Source organism: Salvia miltiorrhiza, chromosome 1, assembly GCF_028751815.1.
Source record: "Salvia miltiorrhiza cultivar Shanhuang (shh) chromosome 1, IMPLAD_Smil_shh, whole genome shotgun sequence".
Classification (NCBI taxonomy): Eukaryota; Viridiplantae; Streptophyta; class Magnoliopsida; order Lamiales; family Lamiaceae; genus Salvia; species Salvia miltiorrhiza.
The window spans coordinates 21,912,637-21,923,741 of record NC_080387.1 but is presented as its reverse complement, the minus strand read 5'-3'; the positions used below and the strand labels follow the sequence as shown (position 1 = coordinate 21,923,741).

The 11,105-nt window shown below is 36.9% G+C and overlaps 1 long non-coding RNA gene across 1 annotated transcript; it reads right to left on the bottom strand.

Annotated features, from left to right (window-relative positions):
* Positions 1-4,717: 4,717 nt before the first annotated feature.
* LOC131007005 (uncharacterized) lies at positions 4,718-6,359 on the bottom strand. The gene is made up of 2 exons (XR_009095862.1): positions 6,271-6,359; positions 4,718-5,003 (listed from the first exon to the last, which is right to left on the bottom strand). It is a non-coding gene; the product is annotated as an uncharacterized LOC131007005 (long non-coding RNA).
* Positions 6,360-11,105: the final 4,746 nt, after the last annotated feature.

Genomic DNA, 11,105 nt, shown 5'->3' with positions numbered 1-11,105 from the left:
GCCCCCGTTTAGTTGCCTTAACCTCCGTAGTTATAGGAGCCAGCGCAATAGCCAAAATCTGCTCCAGACGTTGAGCTTTCATTGCGTTCTCCATAGCAATAACTTCGGGTTTTTCACATGAAATAAGAGGTCTTTCATCTGCTATAATAGTTTCATCTTCCTCTGAGCTCTCAGAAACATATTCTCTAAGAGGGTTATCGAAAACAGACGTGTGCACAGGTTTTGTTATAATCTCCAGAAGTTCCGACCCCGACAAACATCTTTCATTCACATTGCAGCTCATGTTCTGAATATTCTCCTGCCTCGAGGCATTTTGCTGCTCCAAAGGTTGTGGATCTGTAGTGCTCCTAGGCTGCGAGCCCTCCAAATGAGGCCCCTCATCATCGAGTCCATCCAGAGCAATGAATTTATTTCCCATATTGGAGTTTTCCTTTGTAGTCGGAGATCGAGAAAGCCCCCTAGCTTGCATTCCCAGGGTCGAAGTCACCTGATCCAAATCACCCTTATCCTGCGCTTTTTCCGGAATCTCCTGCCATTGTTTTTGTTTAGAAGTGGCAGCAACCTCCATCCTCCTTTCCTTGACCTGCGTAGGTTTGGTTTTCTGACATTTGTTAGGAGAGTGTCCCGTGATTTTACACCTGGTGCAATAATGAGGCAACTGTTCATAAGAAAACTCAATATGAAAGCATGATCATCAGCATCAAAAAGAAGAGTATTAGGTAAGGGTTTAGCCATATCTAGTTCAACTAGGACACGAGCAAACTGCCCAAAATCCCTTGTCGTTGAAGCTCCGTCGATGCGTATGGGATGACCGACATATCTCGCCACTCCAGCAATAACCTCCTCATGCCAATATTCAATAGGCAAATAATGAATCCGAACTCAAACATTCGCCAAAGAAGAATGTTCCTTAAAAGGATCAAAATTTCTCGACCATTCCCGTACACGAAGATGGCCGTTGATCACTTCCCAAACATATTTAGATTTAGCCAACGCTTTGTCCGTATCGTTCTGGAAAACAAACGTGTAGTAACCTTTGCCTAAAGGTATTAGCTTCCAAGTAGACGAAATCCCCCACAGATCCTGTAACTCTTTCTTAAGCATCATCGCAGGTTTCGGTTTAGCTCCTTTGTTAAGAAGCAGTCTACCAGTTAGCGCATGTTTGAAACCCGAAACTTGTTTCTCAAGAAGATCCTTCGGCATCTTGAAGTAAAACAAATCCCCTTCCTTCGTGGGACGTAGAGCATGGTATTTGTGGGCAGCGACATCCGGCCTCCTCGGCAAACGGTTCACCGCCATATCGGCATAGGTTCTTCTCCCCTCATCCGTAATCTGTCGTTGCTGCACCTCCCCATCACGTCGTTGCTGCGCATCCCCATCCTTTGATCCCTTATTAGGGTTGTTCAGCGAAGGCTGCGGCCCAACAGGTAGGGCAGCGGGATCATGCAAATCATGTATAAATACGAAAATAAATTGTGCATATACAATAAAATAAATAAAATAAATTAAAAAATATTAGTGAGGGCAAAATGCCGTCGGTAATTAGCGACGGCATATTACCCTCAGTAATACCTTGGCCAACTCCGACGTGTGCGCCACCGCCATCCGGTGGAAATTACCGACGGCGGTGGCGCTGCCGCTAATTAGCGACGGCATTTGCTGTCTGTAATGTTTCGGCAACTCTCCGCTGTTCAACGGCGAAAATGCCGGCAGCTTCGTCGCCGTTAATTGCCGGCGGCGGCCGATCGCCGTCGGTAATGGCGTTACCGACGAGCCGATTAGCGACGGCAAGTTGCCAATGGCGCCGCCGTCGGTAGCATTTTTCACCGGCGGTCGTGCCTTATTATCGACGATAGAATGCCGTCGATAATCGTACGTTTTTTTTTTGTAATGAGCTATTGATAAGGCTTATAAATAAATATATTCATCCAATAAATTATCTAATGAAAGTAATTAATTAATAGATTTTCTAAAATAATAGATTATTAAATAAAATAACATTAATTACACGTACAACGTACGTTCTTTCTGCTAGTTTATATAAAATTGAGAGTGGTACAGTACTGCATATAACATGATATGCATTCATCTACTAATATCAAAGATTGTAACGCTAGAAAATTTATTTTATTCAATAGTGAATTTTAATTTGTGCTACTTGAGGCACCGAAAGTGATTACTATGAAAAAGATTGATTTAATCGCATAGATATAAATAAATAAACAAGGCCATGAAAGACATTGGCATTTGATTAAGAAGCTACAACATCATTTAATTTTCATCTACGCACAACAAAGTCCTATATATATAAGTGTCAATATATGAATCTAGCCTATTTCATATTGTAAAATTAAAATCTAGCCTATGAAATAAAAACATAAAAAATTAGCCAGTTTTTTAGCACAAAGACAAAAATACCCCTCTATAAAAAGAAAAAATTCTCTCTCTGTGTCCGTACTCTCTCAGTCTCTCTCTTTCTCTCTCTACGTATGCCATTTGGGGATCCAGAGCGTGGCGGCGGTGGCGCCGTTCAGGGCGTGCTTTGGCTCGGAATCGATCGCGAGGACGGCGGCGGGGCCAGCGGTGCCGGAGATTGAGCTGGTTTTGGCGGGGAAGGGTGCTGCGACGTGGAGGATGAGGTGGTCGAATGTTATGGTGGAGATCGATCGGAAAACGACGTGCCTGGGATTTGTGGACGGCGGTTCTAAGACGGAGGGAGCCGCGCACGCGGCAGCGGTGCTCCGCCACTGCTGACTCGCCGGGAAGAAGACGCTATTCTGGCTGAGGTGGAGGTTGAAGAAGGCGTCCAGATTGAAACAGTGATTTACGATTTGGAAGAAACCGTGGCTCGGGCAGGCCGTCGGCCGTCCTGATCTGCGCGGCGGCGGTGGAGTCGATGGCTTGTCGATCTCCGCGGAGGAATCCGGCGAGGTCTACCGGCGAAGGGGTGTGTGTTTGTGTGTATGTGTGTGTGTGTGTGTGTGTGTGTGTGAGAGAGAGAGAGAGAGAGAGAGAGCCTGCAAAGTCAGAGAGAAGAAAGAGGGATGGAAATTTGATGTGATGAATTTTTTTTTTTGAAAATATATATTGTGTTTATGAGGATTGTGAATTTGTGATTATTTGTGATTTTTATTGGATAGATTTGATATATTAGAGGATATACGTATGAATTCACAATTTAATGTTCTTGAATTCACGATCACATTTATGAATTCACAACTAGATTTAAGAATACATTTATGAATTCACAACTAGATTTAAGATTTCACAACCAAGTCGATGAATTCACAACTTAATGTTCTTGAATTCACAACTAGCTCGATGAATTCACAACTTAATATTCTTAAATTTACAAACAAATCTATAAATTCACAATCAAAATAAATTACAGTTTTAATTGTGAATTCAAACTTTAAAAACTCAAATTCACAACTACTTGAATTCACAACCAAAATAAATTCTAGTTGTGAATTAAATTCAGATTGTGAATTCGACTGATTGTGAATTCACAACCAACATAAATCTGGTTGTGAATTAAATTTTGGTTGTGAATTCGTTTGGTTGTGAATTCACAACCAAAAAATTATAGTTGTGAATTAAATTTTGGTTGTGAATTCGACTGGTTGTGAATTAAATTTTGGCTGTGAATTCGACTAGTTGTGAATTCACAAACAAAAAATTCTGGTTGTGAATTCGACTGATTGTGAATTCTCAATTCACAACCAGTGTGAATTCACAACCAAAAAATTTTGGTTGTGAATTCACACTGGTTGTGAATTGCGGGATTTTTTAAAGGGGTGATGTAAAGTGGCCATTTTTTTAATTTTTAATGTGGAAGGGTATTTTGGTAACAGTGGCCATTTTTTTATGTTTTTATTTTAGTGGACAATTTTTAATTTTACAATATGAAAGTGGCTATTTTCAAAATCCACTCTATATATAACTTGTATTCTGATCTTTATGCATGGTGTGACTTTTAATAGTAGCATTTAATTAGAACTAGTACGCTCGCCCGTGCGATGCACGACGAACATCAAAATTGAACGACATTTTAAATAATTATAACTTATTCGTTCCAAATCTATTATTAGTATATGTAAATTTGAGAGTAATAATATTTTAAAACTAATGCATATAATAATTAAAAAACTAACATTAATTATAATCTTCCTTGTATTTTTATTTAAGCATGAATTGAAAGGGAAACTTCTAGTTATTTTTATATATGTAATTATTTATCAATAGCTCATTCCACTATGAAAAAATTATTGTCCGTCTAATTTAATACTATTATTCTACATCATTATTTAAAAGGGAAATTTGTTTATGAATAATAATAATATATATTGTTAGACATGTAGTTATTTATCAATAGCTCATTCAATCACTATGAAAAAACTATATCCGTCTAATTTAATACAACACTATTAAAAGGAAAATTTGTTTATGAATCATAATATATATATATATATATATATATTTACCTGTGAAACAATCTGATCATGTGAAGTCTATCATCTATCTTATATAAATATGTAATTGCAAAAAAAAATGCAATATCTCAATAATACTTATATCTTATTTATATAGTTAGATCATATAAAAATGTTTATTCTTTAAAAAATATACAAAATAATATTAACTATATATAAAGAAATGGATTAAAAGTTAGATGAATTTTATCTATTTAGTGCTTGCAAATATAATAGAATACAAATTCCTTTATAATGTTACATATTCAATTGAATTATTTAAAAATATACATAAAGGCAATATATTAGTTAAAAGTTAAGCTGAGCCCAAATCCTCTATATAAAGTGAGGCTATTACAATAGAAGATCAAGCTGAACAAAAATTAATATCCTTATGTAGCTCATCATCTCAAGTTACTCAATTTGTAGTAAATCATGACTTTGTCTCTTCTTTACCTGCTTCATTTCTTTTCCTCCTCATCATCCCTATAACTGTAATAATTTATATCCATCTTTTTGTATAGATCATACCTACATAAAAGTTTTGTCAGACAACATTAGTAGAAAAGGAAAGAAGAAAAGAAAGAGCATAAACAAAGTCATAAGGTCACAAACTGATTCAACTATGAGTCAATATATATATATATATATATATATAGGGTGCGGTTATAGTGAGAATCACACTTATCGTGAGAACATAAGAACCATTAAAATCAATGCATCTACTATATAAATTAATGCATTCGCTATTAAATTTAATGCATCCGAAAATAATAAATTTTTTGCTCCCTTCAGGATTCGAACCCAGGATCTGCATTCATCCACCAAGATGATGCATCCACCGTAGATCTTGATGATCGAATGGCTTAAAATGGTTCTCTGTTCTAATTTTATTTAGTGGTTCTTATTTGAACCTCTCCCTATATATATAAGAAAAAAGAATAATATTAGAGGGAAAATGAAGCCAATATAAAGAGAATAACGTTAAGGGGAAATATTTTAACAATGAGCTCATACACAAACTTCCAGTGCCTCTATAGATTTTATATATAGTCAAGAACTTAGAAATATTTGAAACATACATACCTTTTATATTTAACTTTTCATAACAATGGGAGCATAAGAATACACATTAGTATTTAGCAGTTTCATGCTTATTATCCAACTATAAATAGAAACAAAAAGACATGAAAGCAAAATTCAGTATCAAAATAGAAAACATAAGAAGTATTGAGATGCCACTATTAATATGAGCAACCATCTTAAACTTGAAATCATTTCTATCACAAGATCAACTGCTAGGTCAGATCGTTTATGGTAAAACTGTCAACATTACTTGGTTCTAACTTGTGCAACACTGACTGTATAAATAGCCCATTTCACATCCACAATATTCACATCTCCAAAACACGAAGCACATACTTCAACAATTGTTTGAGTTCTACAGCTAACACTTTCCAGCCAAAATAGTATTAAACAAAATATTTATATCGTCAATAGAAAGATTATATCATCAATAGAAAGACAGTTGACACTTGATATAAATCAAAACCACACATGTAATCAAAAGTAGCAATACAAATAGTTTCACCGTCACACAATCATTTGAGGAAGAATAAAGCATATTATGTACTAAATCCTAAGCGAGAGAAAATTTAAGTAGTAGTGTTTTTATTCATCAAAATAAAAATATCACAAGGTTTTTAGCTTATGCTTCGTCGATTGAATTCGAGAAATAATGCATAAAAATATCACAAGGTGTGTAAAAGAAAAAGGTAAACATCGAGATGCAAATTACCTCCATTTCAATTATATGACCGATGATTATGTCTGATGACTCAAGACCTTTTTCGGAAAAAAAAGATCAGAGAATTGCTCCAGCCTGGTAATCAATAAAATAGGAAAAAAAAAATAGAAAAAAAATTCAAGTCCGCTTAATAAGAAAAAAAAATAGGAATAGAGGGAGAAGGAAACTTGCAGGGTTAGCTCTTGCGTTTGGAGGCGGTGTGAGGCCACAGGCCAGCCCGAGTTTTGGGCGACGTTTGTTCGAGAGGCGGCGCGGCAAAGGCGATGGTTGCGTCTCCATCAGAGTTTGGTGAACAAATGGCGGCTGAGTCTCCGTCAAAGGACGACTCGCTAATACGGTGGTTGAATTGACAAAAAAGGAGAAGGGCAAGAAAAATGGTTCAAAGTCTGGAGATCTCTATTTTTTGGCATTTAGGTTGCTCCAGAATGCAGAGAGAACGTGACTTAGTTTTAATGGAAGAGGGAGAAAATATAATAAACTTTAGTGGATGATAAAATTGAGAACATGGGGTATGTGGCAGAAAAGTAGGAATAGTAAAATAACCGCAGATTTTACGGAAAAAAACTGCAAAAAATATTGATAGATAATATGAGTAAAATGTGATAAATAATGTGAAACTGCCGTTAAATAGTTATTGAGATTCCGTTAAAAATTTAACACTAAACATGTTTCCGTTAATTTTTTCGTTAAACTGCTTCTTTATATAATATATAGATTTTCACTGTCTCTAAACCTTAAATGTAGAATTTTTCACTTTTAAACTCATCATGTATTGCATTTATCTTACCTTCCAAGCATGTGAAATGTTTTCCTATTTCATATCTGCCCAAAATTATGTGTTTTTCATTATGAATAATTAATTAACAAATATTGACTCGTGAATATTGGTGTTGGGCAAATTTATAAAACGGTTCTACAATGATTTCCTTAACATAATAGTTTTTTGTACAATTTTCTCTGACGAGGAAACCTGTGTGACGTTATTTTTTTCTCAGCACATCAAAAAAATTGGTGTACTTGTACGTTCTAGCTATAGAGTCAATATATTAATGAAAATGTAAAGCAAACTTTATTTTCTTTACCATATGTTTTGTTTGAATACTCTACTTTGGTATCACTAATACTATGTCTAGATAACAAATTTAGCAAAAAAAAGGGATCCTAAATAAAAATAACAAAAGAAAGATACAAGTGTATTTCATTATTATTATTATTATTAATTTTTTTTTGATGCATTGATTTTCAAGATATCATGTGTTTATCAACAAATGCAACAGTGCATTTCTACGATACAATGTTGTCACAGCCCGACCTAAGCTAGTGAATAGTTAAGTCGTGAAAAAGTGTGACTGAAAACAAAATAAGAAAATGAAAAAGAAAATAGATCTAAAAAAAATCACTAACCTGCTTAAACAATAATTTACCAAAATATTTGGTAATCATAAACAATCTTTTCTGAAACTCAAAAGCAGACAACTCGCAATACATAACGACAAGTTGTCTAAGTATCAAGTGACATAATTATGTAAGCTATTAGTTTGAAATCTTTGAAACACATCAATAAAGTAAAACGCACTAAGCGTTGCAGCGGAATAGCTTAAGTGGATTACATGTATGAAGACATGGAATCCTGAGCCTAATTTAGTACTTATATATCAAAAGCTTTGCTCTGCTGACATCCATCTGCATCACAGCTTAACCTGCACATTTAGAAAACATATGCAGGGCTGAGTACTAAAACGGTACTCAATGGTCACATGCCGAAATAACTTTAAAGCTTGCTCTTAGAGCTATATATTGAACTTGCCATCTCAAGCATCACACATGAGTTTTATTTAAATCACCTGTGCACGCCAAAACTGTAAAACTTCTATATATATATCATCATAACACCATATACATCTACAAACATACTTCTTTGTACTCTACCATATCTGCAATGATAACTGTGTGCCGAGAAGGTGGCCACCTTCTACGGTCACTGACCGGCCGATACGTTAAACCGGCTCACGGTCCTAGACCGACCGATACGCTAAAGCAGCTCACGGACCTAGACCGGCCGATACGCTAAACCGGCTCATGGTCCTAGGCCGGCCGATATGCAAGATCGGCTCACGGTCCCTTGTGTACACTAATCCTGTCTAACATTTGGATAGAACATGATCCGAATTCGATTAACTTCTGGTGCCAGATAGGTATCATACAAGCTCATAAAATAATTTGGCAAGTCAATAATTTTAATATAACTTCATTCATGTAAACATCATGAAATAGTGTGCACTTCAGATTTTGAGTTTAGAAAGCCCACCTGATCGTGGTCTGACGACACAAGTAATTCTGAACTAATGCTTCACCTTTTTCCCTTGTATTTTGACCTTCAGTATGAAATAACTGACTAATAAATAATGAGGAAATGATATGGACTTGATTTATAAGAAATACTTATGTTGGTCTTAAGGTGATGGTTCTACTGAAAATCTTGGCATGAAGACAAGTTGTTATTTTGCAAACTTATCAACAAATCCCAATATAGACTTAAACTGCGATGATCATAACTCTGGCATTAATCATAACTTTACTTACACTAATGGAATAAATAATTATTTACTTAGGGACAATATAAATCCCTTCTTTTCCTCTTCTTTAAAGAATCTAATTTCGAAATAATGTAATGTCTAATTTATGCATACTTACACTTGATAATAGCATAAATTAATAATAAATAACCAAAATAATTCAATATGTCTAGGCCATTTAATAAATCAAGCCCATTATTAGCTAATAGCTAATAATCCTTTATACATATTTATAAATGGGTTAAGTATCAAATAAGCCCTTAACGTGGAAGCCCTTATTACATTGACGACCCTATGGCAAAGGGGGTATCAAATAAACCCCTATCGTAATTAATTTTGAACAAATACACCCTTAGACTTAACGTCCACTTAACTGCCGTTAACTTATTATTATTTTTTTATTTTTCTTTTTTTGGTGGGTCCCACTTAACAGCCACATCATCGTCTTCTCCATTCCCCCCTCCCAAACCCTAACTTCCCCTTCCCCACCCGCCGGCGCCGCCTGCCGCCACCACACGCCGGCGCCGGCCGCACCTTCCCCCTCCCTAGACTCGTCGGCCTCCCCCTCGCCAGACCCCGTCTGCCCCTCCCCTCCCCCAAAATCCCGTCAGCCCCTCCCCCATCCCCAGATCCTGGCGCCCCCCTCCCCAACCCCAGATCTCGCCGGCGCCCGCCACCCCCTCCCTCTCTCTAGACCGTCGCAGAGAGCCCGTCAGACCTCTCCTCCACCGCCTCTCTTCCACCCTCTACCGTAAAATCCCAGCGCAACCACAACCCCGCCTACCTCTGCAAATTCGGCCACGCAACACCAACCCCAGCTGACATCTTTTCCGGTTAACCCTCACACAATCGCACAGATCTGAAATCTAAGAAGACGCAGAATTCGAAGGGAGGCGGCACAAAGATTTGAAGGGGGTGGCGAGATGAGCTTCAGATTCTGAATTTTTTTTTTTGAAATCGAAAATTTGGAATTAAAAATGTTCGAACTCTGGTTTTGATAATTTGTTTCTGAATTTGGGTGAAAATTGTTGGCTAATGTTCGAACCTATCGCCGGAGATATGGGTGAAAATTTGGGGATCGGTGGGTGAAAATTCAAGCGATTTGCGCGCCACCGGCGAGCTTGGAAGCTGGAGCGTTCGGAGGGAGAGAGAGATGGCCGGGGAAGTTGGAGCGTTCGGCTGAAGATGATGATGTGGCTGTTAAGTGGGACCCACCAAAAAAAGAAAAATAAAAAAATAATAATAAGTTAACGGCAGTTAAGTGGACGTTAAGTCTAAGGGTGTATTTGTTCAAAATTAATTACGATAGGGGTTTATTTGATACCCCCTTTGCCATAGGGTCGTCAATGTAATAAGGGCTTCCACGTTAAGGGCTTATTTGATACTTAACCCTTTATAAATTTAAGCTAAAATAATTCTATATGTTTAGACAATATAATTCAAACTAATTATGAATGAATAGCTAATACATAAATTATTGGGCTTAAATAATGATAAATCAAGGGTTCAATTAATAAATTAATTGGCCCAACAAGTCTACTTGCCCAAGCAATTATTCTGAGCCCAATTAATCATAAAATAGTGAGCCCATGCATTCATCCAAGTCCAATTATAATTACTACTCCCTCCGTCCGTCAAAAGTATGGCACAATTACTATATTTGGCGTCCGCAAAAAGTATTTCACTTTCCTTTTTAAGCCATGGTCCCACCATCCACCTTTATATTTTATCCTTACAAACACTCTTTATTTACAAAAAACCCACCCCAAATTCAATCTCAACCACACATCTCAAAAAGTGGTGGGACCCTTTCTCCACTACATCAACATCATCACCAATTTTATTAATCTCCGTGCCCAGCCAAAGTGCCATACTTTTGGCGGACGGAGGGAGTATTTTTCTTACTCCTTCCGTCCGCCAAAAGTAGACCACTTTAGTTGGGCACGAGATTTAATGCAATTGGTGATGATTTTGATGTAGTGGAGAAATGGTCCCACCACTTTAGTTGGGCACGGGATTTAATGCAATTGGTGATGATTTTGATGTAGTGGAGAAATGGTCCCACCACTTTATGAGATGTGTGGTTGAGATTGAATTTGGGGTGGGTTTTTTCGTAAATAAAGAGTATTTGTAAGGATAAAAGATTAAAGCCAGTGGTGGGACCATTTTCATAAAAAGAAAGTGGTCTACTCTTTGCGGACGCCCAATATAGTAAAAGTGGTATACTTTTGGCGGACGGGGGAGTATTAA